Source organism: Chinchilla lanigera, unplaced genomic scaffold, assembly GCF_000276665.1.
Source record: "Chinchilla lanigera isolate Chin_1 unplaced genomic scaffold, ChiLan1.0 scaffold00034, whole genome shotgun sequence".
Classification (NCBI taxonomy): domain Eukaryota; kingdom Metazoa; phylum Chordata; class Mammalia; order Rodentia; family Chinchillidae; genus Chinchilla; species Chinchilla lanigera.
In genome coordinates, this window is record NW_004955435.1 from 895163 (window position 1) to 919039 (window position 23877).

Genomic DNA, 23877 nt, shown 5'->3' on the forward strand with positions numbered 1-23877 from the left:
CTCTTCTCGATTGGATGGTTTGTGCTGAGAAGTCTGCCGTGATTCTGATGGGCTTTCTTTTATAGGTTATCTGTTTCTTTTCTCTGGCAGCTTTTAATATTCTGGGTTTTTTTGCTGGAGATCTGGGAACTTGACTGTTCTATGTCTGGGTGTAGTTTTATTTTGTTTGTGGTTGTGTGGAGTTCTATATGCCTCGTTTAACTATATATCAGGTTCTGTTTCCGTGCTTGGGAAATTTTCTGCTATTATTTCTACAAATATTCTTTTTATGTCAGTTGCATTGCCTCCTGCTGTTTCATTGACTCCTATAAGTCATACATCATTCCTCTTTGCCTCATCTTGCAGCTGTTGAATTGACTTTTCCTGGATCCCTGTTGATTTTACAAGATTTTTTCTTTCACGGTCGCTAGCTGCGATGCTGTCTTCAAAGTCTGAGATTCTATCTTTAGCTTCATTCATGTGGTTTTGGTAGCTTTCGATGGCAGCTTTGTTTTCCTGGAAGTCTCTTTGAATCTGGTTCATGCATTCTAAGTCCTTTCTATATTTTTCATTTAACACTTCTGTCCCTTGCCTTTGTTCTTCTATTTTCTTATACGTTTCTTCTTCAGAATTTTTGAGCAGTTCCTTCATTATTAGTGTCATTTCATTTTTTGCCTGAGAGATTATTTCTTATCTCGTCTCTTCTATGGCCTTATGGAGTTGTTTCTTTACTTCCATTGCAATCATTTCAGCTATTTCAGCATGTGTTTATGAAGTTCTCCTATGTCGATGTCTCCTGGACTTGTTCTGAGTGGAGTGGAGTTCTGGGATTGTGTTTTAATCCTTCATTTTGTCATGTTTGCTACTGGATGCAGAAAGCTCAGTTTCCCTTTTCAGTAGCTGCACAGCAAAGGCCATTATTGTCCCTAGTTTTCCTGCTGGTCAGGTTTGCCCCTGAGTGACCTCTGAGAAATGCTACTTAGTTTCGGGTTTTCCAGCAGTTGTTGGTTTGTGTGTAGTTATCCCATCTCAGATGCGGGTATTGGTATCAGCTGATGGCAGACCATCTGATCCAGCATCCCCTTGCAGTTCAGAGCACGTGCACAGTCCAGACTCGGGTTGCACTGGTGTGACAGTCCTGGTCCAGTGGAGCTATGTCCCCAGGCAGTTCAGGGTACAGGCAAAACCCAGACACATACTACAGGGTTGACAGTTTGTGAACTACCTGATTCTGTGTCTCCAGTCAGTTCAGGACACATACAGTAACCAGACACATGCCAGATGGGTAGCAGTCACAGACTGCCAGTGCCTTGGACCTGCTAAGGGCTCCAGGCGAAAGTAAAGCACAGACTTGAACTGGGGGACCAGCAGCTCTTGGAGCACTCCCTCACTTGGCACAGGGTGTGCACAGGGAGGGGCTACACAAGCCTGCCCCAGCCAGAGAAGTCCCTGGGGCTTCTGAGTGAGGACCTCTTGTCTGCTGCAGATGCAGGGAGGGCAGAGACTCAGTCTGTAATGGCGGCAGGGTCCTGGGTCACCCGCTCTGCCCTCAGGAAGTAGATGGGAAATACCTGGCTCTCTCCACGAGTTTCAGCTGGGAACCGTGGCAGTGTGAGCAAAGCAAGGACTCAAACCACAGGACCAGCAGCTCGCGGAGCACTCGCTCACTCGGTGCAGGGCGCAGGCAGCCCACTTTTGATTTTCAAGATGAACTACAAGATTATTAGGACCAAGCCTTGTGTAGAGTAAATGTACAATAAATGCTGTTAAAGTTATTTGTTGGTTATTTCTGCTTTCAGAAGTTCTTGCATCACTAACCAGCAACCTTTCATTGCCTCTTTGATACACCATAACATTTTTTCTTATTTATTTTTCTGGATTTGTTATTGCATAAATTTTTAATTTAAATTTGGTGAAAAATGTTCCAAGGAGTTAGAACTTGCAATAATCATTACTCAATTTTGTGGCAAATTGCATTTCAAGTGAAATTTCAAAGGACATGAATTCTGGTCACAGAGGTGTAGAGAGGGAAATGTGCTTTTTTCAATTAGAGAATGCATTGTTTTTCAATGAGGGGATGCACTCACAGATCCGCAGGAATTCTCAGAGACAAATCTGGATCGTAGCTGCAGGTGGAGAAAACTGTCTGAGGCAGGCGGAGGAAGATGTCTAAGGCCCTGTGTCTTGCTCTTCCCACAACTGAATCTGTATTGGTGGAATATTTGGGAGGCTGCATCTTCTTGTCTGTGGCCATTTGAGCAGGGGCCCCCTCTTAATTCTTGATTTGACTTATGGAATATGCTTTGGAATTTACTTCTTAGTATTACAGTTGTATTTACCATATCAGTGCAAACCAGGTAAGGTAGAAATGCCTCAGTTCAAAACTAACCTTTACTGAGCATAAAGATCTATGAGACTGTCATAGTTGAAGTGAATTTTACACTTGCTTTTTCATAGGATATTAAATTTTTCATCACCTTAGTTGGTGAAGTTTCTTGAATTCGGTATAATTAAAAGATTATAGGACTGAGGCCTCTGAGAGTTTCACTTTATTTCTGACACTGCACAGTAATATAAATTACCCTCAACAGTTTGGGTCTCAGTTTTCCCACAGGTAAAGTGAGTGATGTGGACTAGATGAAGGTGAGAAAGCTGTAGCCTACATGTCCAATCCCAAATGCCATCAGTGCTGTAAACATTGGAACACAAAAGAGCAGAACTTAGTGACTGCAGCACAAAGCCTGAAATATTTATTTTTACTTTGTTTTAAAATTATTTTTAATATTGAATCGTACTATGCTGCACATAGGTAATCAAGTAAACTCGAATCCACATTCAAGCAAGATCTTGACTTTGTGGGCTCAAAGGATTCTCTTGGTTTAGCCCCCTAAATACCTAGGGCTATAGTTATGCCCGCCACGCCCAGCACAAAATCTGAAATATTTATGGTCTTTCTCTTCAGAGAACAAAATTTCTGATCCCTGAATTTAATGATCTCCAAGGTCACTTTTGCCTCTAAATTAGATCTACTTCTTGCCTGCCAAGTGATTTTTAAGCGAGTAACTTAACCTTTATAGATTTCATTTTCTTTATCTGTAAAGCAGGAAAGGTAATAGAAGAAAATACTTCAAAGACTTGTTGGGTAGATTAATCGAGGTAATCCACGTGGAAGGCACAGTGTCATCAAAGCACACCACAGAAGCACACATCTGTCATCATCACCCTAAATAATAGTGATACCAGTTTTTTTATTTTACTAAAATATTAACATATATAGTTGTATACAATTCCCACAGTTCTGTTTCAAATAATTTTAGACTCTTATCTCATGGAAGACTTAACACCATCATCAGGAATGTATAGACCTAGCTGAAATAATGCTACCACCAGTATCTGGGCCCTCCCTGGCCCTCCCTGGGACAATCCTGTGAGTTCTCCTTCTGTGCATGATAATTGGAAAGATGCTCTGAAATCTTTGAAAACATGGATCTCACCATGTATTTTCTGTACAAGTTATGTAGAGAGGTATCTAGAGTTTTAAGTCAATACAGAATCTAGACAAGATAGGAAAATAAATGACCCTGTGGGTTTGCACAAAAAAATGGCCTATTCACTGTGCTCATCTACTAACCTTAAAACCATAAGCACCTGAAGGTAGAAGTGGAAAATGTTATTTGAACAGTTCAGTTGTCTCTGGGCTTTTTCTCAGGGGCAACATATCTTATCACATTTTATGGTTGAGATTCATTTCCCCTATGCATATAGGGAGAGGTAATATTCTTAGTTTCTTTGTCCAAACATAGTCAGGATCATTGGGAATAAAATCTGTTCTCTGAGAAAGGAATCCAGGCATCTGGTGGTTCCAGTATTTTCCTCTGAGTTTTGTAGAAAGGTGAAGACTGCTCCAGGAAAAAGCTAATCAACTCCCATGGAGGAAAGCTGGATTCTCAGGACTGCCTTCCATGGTAGGGAGCTACAAAAAGACAGTCAGTGCTCATCTCTAAAGCTATGTTGCATCTGCTTCAGCAGAGACGCTGCTTGATGTCACAGTGGCTGTCTAAAAAACAATCCTTTTCAAAAGAGCATAGAGGAATGATCTCAGATACAAATGAAGTGCAAAGTCCAATCCATGATTTTGTGTCAATGTTTCTCAGTTATGAGGCTGCAAAATGATGAATTCCATTGTAGTGAATGTCAATATTTTACACTGAACTTTCAAAAACCAACAGCTTTTGAAGTGTTTCCAACCCCAGATAATGAAAATGGAATTTACCAGGAGCTTGTCTTTGCAAACAGAAGGTGGGAATGGAGACAAAAGGCCAGACAATTGGGACTCCTGGGACAACCGGGCTTATGTTCCTAATACTTTAGTGGCTTGTGCAATTTTAATAACACAAAACAAGTTCTTCAAGTGTGAGTCAATAGGATTATTTTCTTAATTGCTCCCAAATTATTTTTCCTTTTTAGCGTAGGTACTCTTATTCAATGTCATCTGAAGTCAGGGTTTTGTTTTTTAGAAATGTGTTTATGCAGATAGCTCATCACAGTGGCATAAATGCTGCTTGTTGAGCACAAACTGGATCTCTCAACGTTCACATATGGATAATGCACTTAGCTAGAACTGGGCCTCCCACTGGATAAATGAGTACTATGGTATTTTGCTAGGTGAAGGGAGATGATTTATATACGGAAGCCGGAAATTAGGTGTGGCCTGCAATTACAAAATCCCAGAGCACATGCACATAACAGTTCCCAAATCCCTGCATGTAGACTTCTCACAAGAACTCAAGCATGTAGAGCGGGTTTCCTTTCCTATTTTTTAAAAATATAGACTCTTTTGCATGTGCTTTGTCCAAGTCTTTGTTCTAGACAAGAATACAAAAACCACCTCTGGAAGCAGACCCCCAAACCTGGTAATATTTGGCAAGCCAGCCAAGAGGGCCATTTTGGGAATGTTTTTTGTTTCTCTAAGAAAGTGCTTTTCTTTCCCACTCACTCCCTGTGCGGGGAACTCAGGAAGCTTTCTCACGGCACCTGGAACAGTTTCCTAGTGTGTCCCACCCTGTGGGAGTGGGAAGGGAACACACATAGCTTTGTGTTTTCCGAGCCAGAAAGAGACCCAGAGTTCCTCCCCAAGGTTATCTCTCTTTTTCTTTCTTCTCTTTCCTGTTTTGAGTCACTTGTGGAAACAAGTCAGAAAAGACTACCAGAGAGCCTGTTATTAACCCAGGCTCAGAACAGATTGTTCAGATTCCATGTGTGCAACTGGAGTTTAGAATACCTTTCCCTCCTCGTATTCCTGTTCTCTACAATACTTCACTCAGCTTCCTCACTCTTTTGGGACTTGTAGCTTGTCTCTGACCTAGCCCTTATTGTGCTCAAAATTTCATCTGCACTTTTTTCCTAGATGGCCTTTATCTCTGGGTAGCATGAATGAGTTGCTTTCTCAGGGCCTCTTTTCATCGCAGTCCATCTTTCTACCATGAACGCCAGCCATTCATGAATTAGTCACATGGGTTCACTATGTTTGTCAGCCATCTTGGTTGGTCATATGGGTCAGTCACACATGCTTGTTTGCCTTTTTTTTTTTATTTTTTCAACTGACCTCATGAATACTAAGAAGTCTCAATTTGTAGGTAAGAGCTAAGCATTGGCTTTTAGGGAACAAGGCTCTTCCCCTTTTCTCTTTTGCATTAGGTTAAATCTTCTCTTTGTTTCTTCTGTCAGAAATTCAGATAATTTAGAAACACATGCCTGGTGGATTGAACAGAGCAAAGGAACAGCTTATGTTCAATAAATGTTAACTCAAGTGGCTATGAGTGTATAACAATAGAGCCATCCTTATACTTAGAACTTTTAAAGGTTCTTGTATTTCTACTACCTTATACAAAGTACCAAAATTTCCATTATAGGGTAAAAGTAAGGGGGTATTTTTCAGGTGTCTAAGAGAGTCCTCAGATGGAGCTCCACCCTGATTTGAGACCTCCAGGGCTGCACCCTGATCTCTTAAGAGTTTACTGTTTTTAAGAGAACCCTGATATAAGGGGATCCCTTGAAGGCTCTACCTTAATCTCTTAAGAGTGTCTCAGGTGACTAAGGGAGTGTCTGGGTAGGGTCTCCACACTGATCTCATGGAAGTTCCCAAGGGAGATACTAGACACTCCATCTACCCTTCTCTCTAAAGAAGCAGTGGGTCAATGTACTGTGAGAAACATTGAGCTGATTCTGACAGCCTTGCCATTCGGATGAAATAGGAAATGGCAAGAGACGGGAACAAAATGGCAGTCTGAATTACCACACTATTTTTCAGCTAGATGTTTTTTCTGCCAAAGGTAAGCAAAGTGATTTCATCCCTCATGTTCAGGCTTTTCTGGTTCTTTATCTTTGGAAAGGCCCAAGAAGCATGGAACTTAAAGAGGCCTCCAGAGGAAAAAACTGATACTGTTGAAGATTCTGCCCTCAGATGATTACCTGTCTCTTAGAGGGATATGGGTTTTTCCCACCTATTTCCACCAGCAGCTAGCACCTCAGAGAGACCTAGTATTCTCATATATGACCCATTTACTGGATATGGCCTTTTCTGTGTTCAACAGCTGAGATCTAGATGAAGATAAAAGGAGAAGGGCTGGGGAAGAATAAAGAAGGACAGACTAAACTAGGGCTGTTGCTAAGCACACCCAAGTTGTCCAAGGGAAAACCCAGGGCAACCAAGGCTTGAAGAAAACTGGACACTGGGCATGTGACTGCCTGGACCTCGCTCCATGTGTCAGGTGGCTGAGGTGCCTGACTCACAACACTGGAGGACTGACTTTCGCCTTCCACAGGGGCCAGGCATCCAAAACCCTCACTTCCCACTCCAGGGAAGAGGACTGAAGGGGCTGAGGAAATCTGCATTGCCCTCTCCACAGACATCTCTGTGCCTTGCAAGGGACCCTGGGTGACCCTGGACATCACAGATAACCAATTTCAATACCTTTGGCTTTGTTTTAACTTCCTTCTCTGGAAAACTCTTCTCTAGATCTATAGCCATAATTGGGGTTGAGGATAGCCCTAGTTTGGGCATCTTTACCCCTGCTCTGGTATGTCACTTCAAAGCCCAAGTGTTTTTTTTTTTTTTTTTTTTTTTTTTTTTTTTTTATTTTAAAGATAAAAGGAGGGAAACATTAACAGACATACAACATTTTACAACATATCACAAGCACAATACAGACAATACAGAGTTACAAACAAAGTGGTAGGGAATTAACAATGGTGGTTGTATTACATATTGATATCTTCAAAGTAAATGTTGATTTTTTTTTTTTTTTTTTGGTTTTTCTCCGGTACCGGGAGCCGAACTCACAACCTTGCGCTTGCCAGGCAGGCGCTTTTGCCGCTGAGCTAAATCCCCAGCCCTCAAAGCCCAAGTGTTTAACCCTCTGACTATTTAATTGTGCTACAGTGTCCTACCCACTTATTAGAAAGAGATTTGCTAGCAAAATTGGGAAGTAATTCCCCAATTCAAGCAAAGGCCAAAACTGATTTTACCTTTTGGGACTATGGCAGGGTTCCCTGACCTAACTAGTCAACTGGTAGACTTTATAGCATGGTATGTAGAATACCTGGGAGGGCAATAGCAGCTACAGCTGTGCTAATCAAAGAAATTATGAAACTAACTTTGGGGCAAATACTAGAAGTCCTACCTCCCCATCAGGTCAAGGCTATTCTTGAGACAACGGTTACTTGTGGCTGACATGGGAATGGCTCACCAAATACCAGGTCTTGCTTCGTAGGTGCACCTAAGGTTACTGTAATGACTTGTACCACTCTTAATCCTGTCTCTTTGAGGCCTACCGGCTCAGAGGTTAGCCAGACTTGTGAACAGGTGACTTCCCAGACCTATGCAAACAGATGGGGCATCAGCCCTGACCTACCATCCCTGCAAGGAAGTGTGGTTTACTGATTGAAGTAGCTTTGTCCAAGAAGGACATCAGAAAGTGGATTATGCAGTTGCCAGTTTGCAATACGTCATTGAGGCCAACTTCCCTAGAGACATCTATTAAACAACAGAGCTCATAACTCTTACTTGGGCATTGATATTTTAAAAAGGCAAAAACCTAAATATCTGTACAGACTTCAAATATGTCTTTCTGGTGCTATATGACCATGCAGCAATCTGGAAAGAAAGAGGCTTGTTAACTAATAAACAATCATCTGTAAACACAAACAAAATTCTACAACTCCTCAAGGGAGTCTATCTTTCCAAGCAGGTCACTGTCTTTCTTTCAAGGAACCCCAAAAAACATGCTTAAAGTCCCCTTCAGAAATTAAAAGGCTGGTAGAGAAGCAGAAAGGACAGCCTTACAGCTGCTCTAGATCCTAGACAAACTGTTAAACTGGTCCTTCCTCAAGGGACACACTGACAAGTTATGAAAACTGTACATGGAACATGGTCCCTAGAATTTTCACAGGACTAGGAAGAAAGCTACTTCTATAAAGCTCTGGAAGATTTGAGGTTCCTCTTCAAAAGCGAGGGTCCAGTATTGCTCCAGGTGCAGATAAGTAGACTCATCCTAATTCACCACAGCTTAAAGCGGGGGGGGGGGGGGCACCTGTATTGAGACACCTGTTTTTAATTCAGTTGATAACATGGATAATCTTGTAAGGCTACAGCTCTTGGGCTTTCAAGAATTCACCTAACATGCCTCTTTGCCATATGTTCTTCTCTATAAGAAACAAATCTGTCCTACTCCTTCCCATGTACGGGCTCTGCGTCCCTAATCCAAAAGTACAGTTCACCAAGCTTTCTTCCATTGAACAGGCAACTCAACAATCATTAACTCAATTCTCATCATTCTCTGACAGGTTTTCTCTCCTTCCACTCAGCCAGTGAGCCACAACACCCCCAGGTAGTTGGAGTACTGCCCAGTAGGTGGGGCCTATTGCACCTTTCAGTAGGGAGAAGCTATATGAACATGGAGACCTCCACTCCCTCAGCACCCTATGAAGGTTTATGGAAATTTGTGTCCCTCAGGGGGAAAATAAGGCAGGCCATTAGGTTTTCCAGGCTGGCTGGGAAAGTAGGTGTGACCTGCCAATTACAAAATTTGAGAATACATGTACAGAGCCATTCCCAAAGCCCTGCATGTGGACTCTCATGAAAACTTGAGCAGTTCTGAATACCACAGCCTAGACCTGATGTAAGCCTGGGGGTGGGGGATACAAAAAGGTAGTCACCACTGAGCTTGGGACTGCTGTATTTTTTTTCCACAGTAGTCCACTCTCACACCATAAAGTGCTTTTTTTCCTACTTTTACTTGGCTCAAATTCACTCTGCATAGCACATTTCTTTTCCTACAGTTAATACATGTAAAACCTCATTACCTTTTGTGCTTACTTTATCGAATTCTTTGTTCTAGACAAGAACCTAGAAAACACTTCTGGAAGGAGATCCCAGCCCTAGAACCCAGCAACAATATGAATAAAAGAAGTGAGACCTATCTAGGTCTTCATCTAATCTTTCACCTTAAATAATTGTTCTCTGAAATTTGTTTTGCCATTTTCCCTTCTGTTATGTCCAATGTACATAATTGTAAGTAGTCAGACACTAGACCCTGAGACATAACAGCAAGAACAAAACAAATAAAGAAAATCCAGAGAGATGACGCCGCGTAACATCCAGTGGGTTTGAGAATTCTTTTCTTATTGTTTCTGATGATAATTTTTGACTAAAAATTTAATTTTGTCACTTGCTCGTTCAGCTCAATAAAAATTTTACAATGGCCTAGTTTTCTCTGACATTATTGTGACTGTTGGGGATACAGGGAACATGACAAATCCCTTCCTCTGTCCTCACAGATTTTGCAAGGGAGGAATAAAAGTAGCAATAGAGACAGAAGTTTGCTACATAAAGAAAGAAGCCTCAAAACTGAAATAAGCTGTGTTTTTTTCCTGCAAATCCTTTCCAAAATATAGACACAATCTCTTTTCCTGACTTCACAACGACATACACATAGCTCAGTTATTTCTTTTCAATGCCTGATCCTACCATAAAAGTTCTATTTCTGTAGCTTCTACCTTAAGAATTTTACTATTTTAACTTATTGCTTTATTATATAAGTGGTGTATGCTGAAGTCTGTGTGAGAAAGAGAAAGAAGGACTCCTTAGGTTGTTCTGTTATTTTAAATTTTGAGTGAATTCCACCTCTGGTCTAAAAATAAGTTTAAATTAAAAAGCAGAAAAGCAAGCAGTAATATATGCCATTTGGAAAAGAGCTGGTAAGGTTGTGAATAGAACCCTTCTCAGAAATTGGCCTTGGGATAGCTGTATCTTTTTACAACCTACTTTTTGTTAATCTATTGTTAAGATTTTTACTGAAGCAATTGAGGGCCTGTAAGATTATTTCTTCCTATTTTGAAGTTTCATCCTAGTGTAATATCCATATACCAGAAAGACGAGTCTATTTCTTTCCCTATATCAACCAACCTAGCTTCTTCTTGTCCAAAAGTTCGGAAGACTCTAAACTTTGCTATATAGGTTCTACTGTTCTCAATTCTCATCCCTGCACAGCTTTGCTGTCATGGGCAAATGACAAATGAGATTCTCACAACTTCAATGAAGTTTTGCCGTAAGTCATGCTGTCCTTTTATGCCAGCCAGCTGACTGAGCAAAGTTGGCATTTTGTAAGTATCTTAGTTACTTTTCTCTCATTGCTGAGACAAAATGCCCAACACCCAAAGCTAAAGGAGGAGAGGTCTATTTAGCTCACAGTCTGTGGAGGTTTCAGTCCATAATCAGCTGGTTCCAAGGCAGGGTGGCACGGCAGAGGGGCAACAGCTTATGGCAGCAGAAGACAGCCAAAGCAGCAAGGTCAGAAGGTGGGGGCAAGCCTCTTTTCTTCCCTTATATTGCAGGGGACCTGCCTGAGGGTGTAACACTCAGTCCCTCAATCCCAGTACTAGAAAATGAACCAACCACAAACTCCAGATTCAGCTGCCTCTGGAAAACCTACCCACCATTACTGACTGCATGAGGCTTTGGGGGACCATTCAGACACAAACCATAACAGTGAGTTTTGTGGGTTATTGTCAGTTAGACTGGACCCAAATTCCCTGCTCAGGAGAGAGGTGTGTACTTATTGGACCTAGTTACTGACCATTCTTTCTTAATATTGTTACGGCAATTTAGAGAAAGAACAGCAACAAGCGATCATCTTAATTATGCCTCAGCTAACCTGATAAATAACTGCAGTACTAGAGAATTTAAATTGGATAGGCAGCAGCATGTACTGCAGTCCACAGTCACCATTCCCAATAGTTATGGTTCTGGAAAGTATAGCATGACGACGTTGTTTTATTCTGTTTACCGGAGTCACAGAGAAATCTTATTATTATTATTTCTCTCAAAAAACTTTCAAAGGGGATGTGAACATCTAGCAGTTTTTCTGTCATAATACTCAGAAAAGAACACATGTGTCTTTGAGCGTGGTCTCACCCCCATTGTATGCACATCATAGTGACAATTTCGTGTCTCCATGACCTTGGGAAGCTGTTATTAGAAAGTGGCTACTTTTGCCAGTGATTTTTGTGTGTGTTAGATCTGAGAAGAGATAATGTGGGACAATCTTTCGCTTCTGTGGATTGTGACCATTAATACCTGCCGTAAATGTTACCCTATGCCCTGAGTGAATCATGTCTGAACATGGTACTTGTAGCTGCCTGTCCTCTGAACTTCTATCACAATGTGTAGCCTGAGGGCCTTAGGCTGAGAGGTCATCAAAGAAAAAAGAATAACCCTGAAGTACCCATAACATCTGATACAGATATCTTTTTAATGTTTGAAAACACCAGGTGTTAGAAGTTGTAATCCTGCTGAAAATACCCCCAAAATTGTATTTGACTTGGACGGATGATTGAAGCAAGAAATGTGACTATTTATTTCTAAAGCTAGTGACAGGAAAATAACAAATCCTAAAGCTGTAATAAATAAAGTGTGTGTGTGTGTGTGTGTGTGTGTGTGTGTGTGTGTGTTAGGCTTCCATAAGATTTCAAAATTTAAAAAAATCAAGGACTTTTTTCCTTTTCCACATTTCCCAAGGATGTGGTATATAAATCACAGGATCTTCTCTAAATAGGAAGTTGCTACCACTAATGACAAAAACAAAAATTTCTGGTATCAAAAAACACAACTGATATAGTTTAATTTGTCTTTAAGAGTCAAGGAACTTGAACAGAGAGTCATGGAAACTTTAACAACCTGCAAAATTACAAAACACAAATGAGAACAATTTAGACTCCCCTCTTGTAAAGGTGTCTCGGGACAATTATTTGGAAATCAGCTTGTGAAGGACTTAGAAATATTGCTTTCTGATTTGAGTCTTTCTGGAAGTAATATTTTGTTAGTAATTTTGAGTAACTGTGGGTATCGCTGCATAATGTCTTATTTATGTAGCAGCTTCTAAGAGCCTCTGCAGGTGTACAAAGAGGGCTTTGCCTGCTCCAGAGCTGGTTCTTCTCACAGAAACACGCTTTGACAAGTTTGCATTTTTCCCTGTAATTACTGGGTATTCAACTCCTCTCAATCTCTTGTCATCAACCTTGCTCCTAGTTTAAAAGTTAAAGTCTCTTTCAGCGCTCCAACTGATGACCTCAACTCTTTTCCTAGGTACTTTTCTCCCCTTTTTGTCTTGATCCTCACCCGGGGAAACTGGCAAGTATTACAGCAGAAGCCCAGGTTAAAGGCATTGGCTGGAGATAAGTGAGCTCCTAGCGCTCTGACCTGCTGTTTATACAACTTTGAGGAGGCTGTGCCACTGTTTGCTCAACTATGAAATGGAAATTAAAAACACTTCCTTCAGGGTTTGAGGATTAGATGATATAACAAATGCACATAAAATTCCTGGCTCTATGCCTGGCAAAGAATGAGATCTTAAGAAGTGCTGAGAGTAGATGTTTTCACTACAGTTATTGCTACTCTAGCCTACCTGAATTCCAAGGCCGCTCTTTCCAAATCCTTGCTTGTTCCTTACCCGAGTTCATGGGACATAAACATAGAGCCTCTACGCCTGCACCTGACGACAGGAAATAGCTCCTGCGGACCTTGAAGTTCCTCACCTGGTACAAATCTACATTTGGGAGGAAAACATGAACCCAGAGATCCAATTGGGGAGGCAAATATGAAGTTGCTGGATTTCAGGACGGCAAATCCTTCATTTCTCATGTGAGAAGGACTGTTTTGGAGTTGTCATGGGTTCAGCTACACCTAAATGTTCTGCTTGTTACCTAAGCAATGCAGAAATTGCTCCCCACTCTCTTGCCGTTGATTTTCTGTAATACCCACAAAATCGGTATCATGAGCTTGTTCTGATCATGCTCTTTGAGCACTGGGGATACTCTGAATGAAATCCTCATTTTCAAATCAAAAAAGACTGGGGATAGAGTTAGGCAAGGCATATCCTATTGTTTGATGTGACAGGAATAAACTTAAAACGTTAGCACTCACTCCTTCATATCTCTGTGAATCTCCCAGTCTTTTTTCTAATACCTTCTCCTATTAACTCCAATCAGCCCAACGTATTACCTTAGTTTTCAAAATGTTGCGTTATTGGAGAAAGAATACCTAGAGAGGACTACTTGCCCTGCGCACCATGAGCTAAGGTGAAGGTTTAAAACCAAAGGGAAAGCCTTACCTTTACTCCATGAAGATTTATAGTAATAAATTGACAGTAGATAGATCAAATAGGAGAAATGACACTCAAATTTATTAATGTGTAAAAACACCAGAGTGATACACAGTGTAATGCTCAAAGAAAAGTTTAGATAGTTGAAGTTTAAATACCCTATGGGCAAGAGGGAAGTGGGGAACAACAGCAGTCGGCAGATGATAGTATTAAATCATTCCCTTTGGAATGCTGAATGGAGCCAAAATAAGGAAGGAGTGCACGTGGCGAAAGCCTGCCTAGGTGTGCTGGCAGATTTTAGTCTCCCTTCCTGTGAAATAAATTTAGTCTCCTTTGGTTAAAGAAATTCTGGCAAGAAGACTGAAGGCGATGGTATTCCTCCTCTGGTGAATGAACTCGGGAAGGTGAAGGAACTTTGTCAAAGCCTCTCCCAGTGCTGTAGGAGGGAGATAAAAGGAAAAGTCAAAGGGACATAGATTCTGAGGTAGACTCCAAGGGCCTCTCAACAAGCCAGCGCCAGTCACTAGGTATCATTCTCTGAGCCCTAACAAATCTTCTCCAGGATTGGAATGGGGGCCTTGGAACAGTATATCAGCAAAGTTCCCCATAACCCAAGTTCTAGAAAATGGACGAAGGCATAGAAATAGCTACTGGATTAGATAGATACACTCGAGGCTTTTATAGGTAAATGGTCACAACTAGAGACCACACTCATAAGTGAAATAAATCAAACATACATATGCAAGCACTGCATTGTTTCACTAGTGTACAACCTGAAAGAGTTCATTTAAACTAGGAGATAGGATAGACATTGTGAAATGATAGGAAAGCACTCAAGGGCAAAGGGCAATTGGGATGTGGGAAAAGAGAAGGGAAAGAAGGAGAAATTTTGTATGTATGTATATACAGGATAGTTAACACAGTTGTTCTACTGCCTTCTATTTCTTTGCTGAAAGAAACTGTCAATGAGTCCTTGATTGATCAATGTCGCATGTTTCTATCTGTTTTCATGAGAAAGCACTTTGAAGATATCAATATGTAATACAACAAACATTGTTAATTTCCTACCACTTTGTTTGTAACTGTATTGTCTGTACTGTTCTTTTGCTGTTTTGTGAAATGTTGTCTGTCTGTTGATGTTGAGAAAGGGAATATAGAGACGGAAGCTTGAACACAGGCCAGGAGAGATTCAAAGGTGATGAGCTGGGGCTGAAGCAGGAGTTAGGGTGCAGCCAGCAGGCTGGGCAAAGGGGTGCACCTGTCAGTCACAGACAGCCAAGACACCCAGTGCCTTCTTCATTTTTTTCTGGAGCAAAATCAAGCAGATTTTTTGATAGGATGGCCTAGATTTGACATCAGCCTGGAGAACTGGGTGTCGAGGGCAGGTATAAAAGATACTGGCCATTAAGCCAGTGGCCACTGCGGTCCCTCTTTCACAGCGGCCTGCTCTCACTTTGCAGAGCATACTTCTTTTTCTATCTTCAGTACAGGTAAAAGCTTTACTACCTTTTGTGTCTGTCTTGTCCATATTCTTCGTTCAGGACAGCAAGAACCTGAAAGACTCTCCAGATGGAGCCCACAGCACTCTGACACCCTGGTAACAGGGCTACACTGGGCCATGGACTGATTCAGGGCTGGAAACCTCACGCACAATCTTTGCATCCCAAGACCCACTGCAGCAAAGTGAGCTGTGTGGATTCCCACCCTGCGTTACCTACAGGTTCGGCAGGCACTGGCTCTTACTTTCCTTTACTTACCTATCAGCAGGATTTAAAATAAGAAGAATTTTTCCCTCTGATACTATTTCTTTCACAATGGCTTGAAATAAAATATCACCTCATTACTTGACCTGAATCTACTGTAAACAATCATGCTGAATTCCTAGAAATATAAGCTGAAGTGGCCTCTAGATTTAGCTTTCAGTGTTGAATTTGGAACAGTATGACTTTGCCATTACTATTAACATAGAACTATTAATCGGAATAACATTGTATTGCTATACGGTCTTAGGGAGGAAACTAGAAATCCTTTGTGACTTGCTCCTTTGTTTTTTTTTGGCATTCTGACATTATGCAGATGAACAATTGCTCAATATGTAAAGTCTAAATGGTGCTTTTTATTCAATAAAGTATTGTATTATTGAATGAATTATAAAGAGGCACTATCCTTCGCACATTAACTTAGAATTTGCTGCTTAGAGCAAAATCTTGCTTTTCTTTCAGATGCTAATAACATATATTCCCTGCAAAGTAAGGTTATTCTCTAAAAGGAATGGGTAAGACTTGGTTTGCTTTCATTATTTATTTTGCTTAATAATGATTTCCTGCAGTAATAGAGTAACATTTTTCCTTATTGTCCCTTATGGTAATTTGAATTCAGTTGATACCTTTCTGCCTTGGCCAAGTTGAAATATTATCAGTTATAAAGTAATTAAGTCAAAAGTATAATTCTCTTCTGATGACTCATATTAATTGTTGATGAATGCTCTTTTTTGTAAAAAAGAATGAAAGGAGTTACCACATTAATGCTATCAGCATTAATATACATAATATTACCCAAGCAGTTTTATACAATGGAGAGATTATTAGACTTGCAGTAGATGGAGACATTCAGTGCTTCTAACATGAGTTTGGGTCTACATACCTGTCAGGCGAATGATTTTAAGTGAGTTACTGTAATCTTCTGTAGAATAAAATTTCTCATCTCTGAAATGCAGAGGAAACTACATTGTCAAACCCTACAGCATTTGTGAGATGAAGTCAGGGGGAATAGTTTCGTGAAGGTTTATTGCTAACTAGACACTATATGCAAGCAACCTAATGTAGTCAAAATGTATACTGACATTTGCTCCCTTGCTTTTAGAAAATATTGAAAAATCCTTTCCTGAATTTTGTTATATACTTTTAAAGAGTTAAACTTTCGCAGCAATTTTATCTAGTCTAATCTAAGATTATAAAGACATGAGTTAAATTTCTTATTTTTCTTTTAAGTTTCTCTGAAACCTTAGACAAGAGTTTACATTCCTGCACCTCTGTCATTTCCCCTGGTAAAATCAGTCTGTCTTTCCTCCCATATTTTCCTCAATTATGATGACTTATAAGGTTTCGTAGGTAAATGGCTACACCTTGAGACCACATAGTAAATGAAATAAATCAGGCACACGTTTAAGTATCACATGATTTCTCTTATGTGAGAAACCCAAACTATAAATAAAGCACAAAATAAAAGACAGGTGATAAGAATTAGGGAGGTCTTGTTCAAATGGAGAGGGGAACAAGAGACAGAGGAAGAGGGAGGGGATAGAGAAAGAGTGATTGAGGAAAACATGGAGTTGGAACTTTTGCAAATGGGAAGGGAACCAGGCTGGAGGGAGGCAGGGATGGGGGGACTGGGAATGAAGAGAGACTTAGAATGAGTTATATACATGTACCAGCCTCCCATGGTGAATGTGATCACTGCGTATCGCAAACGTGTACTCATAAGAAGGAACTTTGAAGAAATCTCAGTCCAGTAATGATGCATATTAACAGCTTAGACTAAGAAGTACTGATAGAGATTGTCAGTGTTAGGGAATGGGAGTCTGATGGTCACCCTAGCTGTGTCTTCTTGAGCTGCATGTGAGATGTCCATTTATCCTTCTTTATTGAGGGTGCTGAAAAATCACTGACAAGTGAAGATAGCTTTCGGAATCCTATGTGGCATCTCAGCAAAAGCCACACCTTTCTTTCCTTTTTTTTTTTTTTTTTTTGATCAGGGAATTGAACTGAGGACCTCACACTTGCCAGGCAGGCACTGTGCTGCTGAGCTATATCCCTGGCCCAGAACCCACATCTTGAAAAGCGACATGACAGTAGTATTTCAGGATGACAATGTAATATGGGGAGGTGGCTACACAGGTGTTGAAGAATCGAAAGAGCAACACAAAACAGGAAGGTATTGCAAGAAAGGCGACGCAAAAAGCAGCACTGCTCAGACTGAAGGATCAGAGGAAGGAAGGTGGCCTGCTGGCGTGAGCCACGAGGGGACTGGAGCGCCCCTCAGTGGAAGGGCGCATGCAGCTCTTGGTTTTCATGGAGGCAGCGATGTGAATGAATTAGGAGACTTCCAAAAAGACCTGCAAGTAGAGTCCACTTCCACTGCTGCCACAGCGGTTGCTGAAACACAGAGCACTGACAACAGGAAGGACGAGGAAATAGAGAAACACGAGTCCCTCAAGTCCTGTTCTGGCCTCCCAGTCTCTGTCTAGAACTCTGTATTCCTGGAGCTCTGTATAAAACTCAATAGCAAAGAAAAGCTGTTCTTAGAGTCCCGAGCCCCAGTATCATGAATCAGCGCTGGAAGGGCAGACCTCGAGTTGATGAATAGCAGTTTAAAAACCAGCCCAGTTGGTTTTAGATAGAGACAGCTGCATATAGCCTCAGACCTGTGGGCATAAATAGTCTCTGAGTGGGATGGGGCAGGGTGGCTGGAGCCTATCCATCCTCTTCTGCTGTGGCAGCGAGAGTAGCTCTCCACTCGTTGTGCCCAGTAGGTACAGCGTGAAGCTCCAACCACTTAAAAACCACTGTAACTTCCTCCCCTGAATTATCCTTTCCGCTTAGTCTCATGAGGCCGCTGTATTCCTGATATTTCAGAAAACTGTAAGAAAGAAGAGGAAGTACATAAATAACTTTAGAAAGCCATTTTATTTTTTTATTATTATTTTTTATTTTAAAGATAAAAGGAGGGAAACATTAACAGACATACAACATTTTACAACATATCACAAGCACAATACAGACAGTACAGAGTTACAAACAAAGTGGTAGGGAATTAACAATGGTGGTTGTATTACATATTGATATCTTCAAAGTGGCTTCTCATGAAAACAGATAGACATGCAATACCGGTCAACCAAAGACTCATTGACAGTTTCTTTCAGCATAGAAATAGAAGGCAGAAGAACAACCATGTTATCTATCCTGTATAGCCATTTTAAACTGATCTTTCCATTTGCCTATTTCATACCTTGATTCCATGCTGATGTTGTTTTAAAAGGATTTCAGAAGTAGAACTGATCTAAACATTCTAGTCCAGTCATCATTAACGATAAAGAAGCTGAGGTTGAAGGAATGTGCTAAAGTGCACATTTAGTCACAGAGTTCAGATTGTCTTCCAGGTGCTCTAATTCCCAGTTTTAACTCATTCTACCATATCTTACTGCCAGCCAGGATTAGATCATTATTTCATACATTTTTCAACCAACACTTATAGTTATTGACCTTAGTCATTGCTATGAAATCACAAACAACTGCATTAGTTTTAGAAATGTGGCTCCACCTTGTCATGTGCAAAGAAAACATCAAACCTAGAATTAGGTCTTTGCCATTATGTCATTACTTTTGCTCTTGACTTTATTGGATTCCAGGTTTCCATTGGTAATAGAATGAAAAAAAGAAAAAGTCGAGAATGTGTGGTGGACTGACAGCTGGTGGTCCACTTGAGAGGCCCAGCTGACCTGAGCCAGTGTGGTGCTGGAAGGTGTACCTGAGCACTGTCACCAACAGCATAAAAAGGAGAACTGGAGAGGAAGAAGAGGGCTGTTGGTCCTCCTAGAGAGCTCATCATACTGGCTTTCTGGATATAAACTCAGCTGTTCTCATCATCAGAGGAGCTTGGGACCTCTTTTTCACTGAGGATGGCTGCAGTACCTTTCAGGGGAGCTTTGGTCCTTCCTTTGAGAGTTGCTTTCTGGCTCCAGTGAAGATCCTTCAGCCTGTTGGCACAGATCCTTCATCCCACTGGTGCAGATTTTCTAGCTTCCACCGCTTACCTTGGGTCTTCCCAATGCAGATCCATGAAACAGACTTGCGTGAGGCATTGTCGTGGGCTCTAGGCCTCCAGCTGGACTCATGAGGGGCACTGTTACAGGCTCTAGCTCTTAAGCTCAATGCATGTAAGACATTGCCATGGCATCTAAGCCCTCAGCTGGATTCTTTGGTTTTTCAATGTGTGGACAGATTTCCTACACTCTTTATATTTGACTCTTTGGGTGACTACTATAAAATAATCCTCTAAATTATGTGTGCTGTATTAAATTGTGTCTCTTGCAAACACTGACTACAACAATATGTATGGGACTTATTAGAAAGGCTTACAAGATCAGAGGTAGGAGAGTCCACAGTGGCTGTCTGTACCCTGTGAAGTAAGAGGATCCCATAGCCACTCAGTCCAGAAGCTTGAAACACAGAACAACAGGGATGAAGGATACAGTACCATTCTGAGACTTCAGGCCTAGAAGCTTCCTGGAGGATTTCTGGCATGAGTTTGCTTTGAAAGGCTAAAGAAATTGGAGTCTTATGTCCGCAGGCCGTGGCGGCAATATCCAATTCAGACCAAGTGGAATTTTTCAAATGCACAACTTCTTCCTTCTTTCCCTTTTATCCTATCCAAGATTCTAACCTATGGGATGGTCCTATCTGCAATCAGCATGAGGCTTCTCCCTGCTTACATACCAATCGTCTATGAAAACACCCTCACAGACACACCCAGAAGTACATTTCACTAATGCATGGATTTCCTGGTATAGTCAAGTTGACACGCAAAGATTAAGGATCATGACAAGAGGACACCCTCACTACTGTGGGTAGGCATCATCCACTCCAGGGCTGGTGACCCTCTTAGAGCAGATACTGGGAAGTAGGAAGAGAACATTTAAATGGGAAGGGGAACAAAGGGGGTGAGAGAGGAAAAGGCAGGAAGAGAAAAGAAACAAAAATAGAAGGAAAAATGCAAACAAAACATTTGTCAATAAAGAGGGGAAAAGTGTTGAAGGGAGGGGAAGGGAATGGGGAAAGTAATCGAGATATATATTATGTACAGATACTACTCTATGATAAATTTGGTCTTTATGTATCAAAAGTGTACCAATAAAATTAATTAAAAAACTTTCAATGCTGACAAACAGCCAGCTGAGGCAGTCACACCGTAGGTTTGCCTTTACTTTGAAAGGGGAATTTTCTCATCTTTTTGTTGCTGTTGCTGTTGTTGAGTTGCAGTGTCTTGTAGGAGGCTAGATAATGAGGATTGAGACCTAATTGACCTTCTGTGTGAGCACAAAGGAGAACAACAGCAGGCTCTGCTCCTTAGGTAACATGCTGGCATGCTGGCATATTGCAAGCTTCAGGGAAGAGTCAACCTAGCTGAGATCTGGTTGTTACCTGGGCATATACTTAAATAAAAAGAGGCAGATGAACCTTCTGTCACCCTAATTACTTGCACCCATGTCTAAGTAAATAAAAGCAAGTGAGCCAGATGCTCAGGGGTCTTTGTCCACCAGAGGCAAGAGCCCCTGGCTCCCTTTTAAAAGATTATCGCTGTGTCTTGTCCTTAGCCTCTGTTCAGCCCCTCTGGTCAGGCACTCCTAGTAGGCTGGTTTCCTACAGTGTCCATATTCCGTCTTTGTACATCAGAGCTTCTGATTTCCCAGTTTTTAGACTTCAGCATTTACATTAGCGTCACCTACCACCGTTCCCCAACCCTGGTCACAGACCTTCAGCCTCACACCCAGAGTTACCGTCAGGTTTTCTAGTCCTCATTTTTACAGACTCCATCTGACTATATTATTGATCTCCCCACCCCAGTTTTCCAGCTTACAGAGGGCATCGTGTGAAACTTCCTACCCTCCATAACCACAGGAGCCAATTTCCATAGTCTCCTTCTACACATATATAAATGTATATGTATGTAAAAATTTATACTATTGATTCTATTTCTCTGTAAAGCTCTAATACATATATTTTCATAAATAACTGTGAAGAATAGAAGTAATCTGTATAAACGCAACCAGTTGCAGTTGAGATAACAATTGCACCAAAAAACTGGTATCTGATTGAGTTTCTAGTCCTTCAATTCCCTCTGGTTCAAATCAATGCACTCTTATTAATCACTTACTTTACTACTAACATTTAATAATTGTTACCAAAAATTGATGACGTATGAACAAAATCACCCTTTCCTTAGCATGTATTATAATTCCATGAAGTCATCCACATTCAATTTCTATTTGTTATGCAAGATTTCTTCCTTCTCCCATGACTGTTTAATCACCCTGAGCATCAGAATTGTTTACCAGCTTGCATATGGAAGGTGTAACAACCAGATTCAACGAAGTTGTCACAAAAGTGATGGTCTTTGAATTATGTGTTGAAACAATGGGGGGGGCATAATTAGCAAAGACATGGGCAAAACAAAGCTCCGAAAAGTAAAATAATATCAAACTGGGGGAACTGCATGACCTATGAGATAAGTACATTTAAACTACGTGAGTGACATCTAGGCTAAAGATGAAGATTTTGAGTTAATGATCTCATTAAAATCATGAGAATAAATATAATCTTTGCATAGGAATGAAAAAGAAATGTTCAAAAAATCACGAGTCCTGTGAACATGCAGGGTAAATGTGAAGTCAGTTTAAGGATATATAGAAAATGATTGGAGCAGAAGCATCAAGAAAGCATGATAGGTCTCTGTGTAGAACTGGACTGAGGAATATAGCAATTTCTGCAAGTAGACTCTGCTTGTTATTATACTGCATCTGGTGTCTAGAATGTTATATCTTAGTAACCAAAGAAAGAATGTGTAGAAAAAAGAACTTACCAAGACGAGAGGAAAATTGGGAGAACTGATCCAGCTATCACAGGGAGTTTTGGAGAGGATAACATTATGTGCTAAAACGGGATGGAAAAGAAAAGTTGCTAATTCTGAGGATGGTGTTCAGCATGTGGGAGTGGTGAAACCAGGAAATGCAACTAACATCCTGCTATTGGTAAATATTTTGAGAGTCAAGTATCTTAGTAACTATTGTTGAGAATTTCATTCACATATGGCAAAATCACAGCAGGCAACCGGGGATGTAGAAATAGTCTCACTTTGGAGAATTTTCCAAAACTAGGCAGCATATGGTTTTTCTTCTTGTGAAGATTTTTTTGTACAGTTTAAGTCCACCTACAAATCCCGTCCTGAGGTTAAGAAAGGGAAGTCTGTGGGGCAGTGATTCCTCCCTTGACTGTTCTCTGTCTGTCTGCTCTCCGTCTTATTGGACTCGGGTCAGCTATGTACTCTTGGAAAAATATCCTTGGAGCCACATTTTAAGTTGCATGTCAGGTTCAAAGGAAGGGAAAAAAGTATCAGCAACCAACTAGACAAGTTATATTATTTACTGTAGCAAAAGTCACCAGTGTCCCTATGGTTTGAGGACTAACGGTGAGTCCATTAATACACTGTTCTTTTTAGTAAGTTTTCAATTCAGATGTAACGCTTTAGCCCATCTCTAGTAGTTAAAACTTAGTCACACAGTGGCGTCCTTGAACATTAAAAATTATATTCTCTGAAGTTACTTTGCAATATTAGAATTAAAATATAAATCTATTTATAGAAACATTTATAATCTTTATTAAGAATTTAAAATATTCTATCTTGTTGACAATCACTTCACTTATTACTTCATTCATTAATTCAAAAACTTATTGATTGAATGTGTGCAATGAAATGGAGGTTCCTAGGATAAAGTGAGGAGCAAAGCAGATGAAGTAACCTTGGAACAATGCACTTTACATAGAGGCTGGGGGCAAATAATAAATAAAATCAGTAAATTAAAAATGCATAAGAAGGTGACAAGTGCTTTAGAAATAAGTAAACTGAGAGTAGAGGAGAGGGTACTAAGGGATTGTGAGGGCCTGGAGTCTGGCTCCAGTTTTACCGAGAGCCATGGAGAGGAGTCTATATCAAGATACGCTTGAAGAGTGACCTGCACCAACAAATCATGCAGGCACATGGAGGAAGAGCAAACCCCTGGAAATGAATTTTGCTGATGTGTTTGAAAAACAGTGAGCTAGCCAGGGCAACTGGAATGGAGCTTGCAGCAAATGAAAAAAAAAAAAAAAAGGAAATCAAATGAGAAAAATAAGGCAGAGTGTGTACATTTTTATGCTACATCTGTTAATAATTGATTAGAGAGACATTGATGAAGTTAGGAAAGCTAGTTAGCAGGCTATGGCAACAATGTGGGTGATGGATGATGGTGTTAGTGATGGATATGTGAGTTACCGGGTAAAGGGTGCATTTCAGAGCAGAACTAATAGACATTTCTGATGTCAGTGATGGTATACAGTAAGGCATTTGATGTACACAACTAGAAAAAAGGAACAGGGCTGGGGATTTAGCTCAGCGGCAAAAGCGCCTGCCTGGCAAGCGCAAGGTC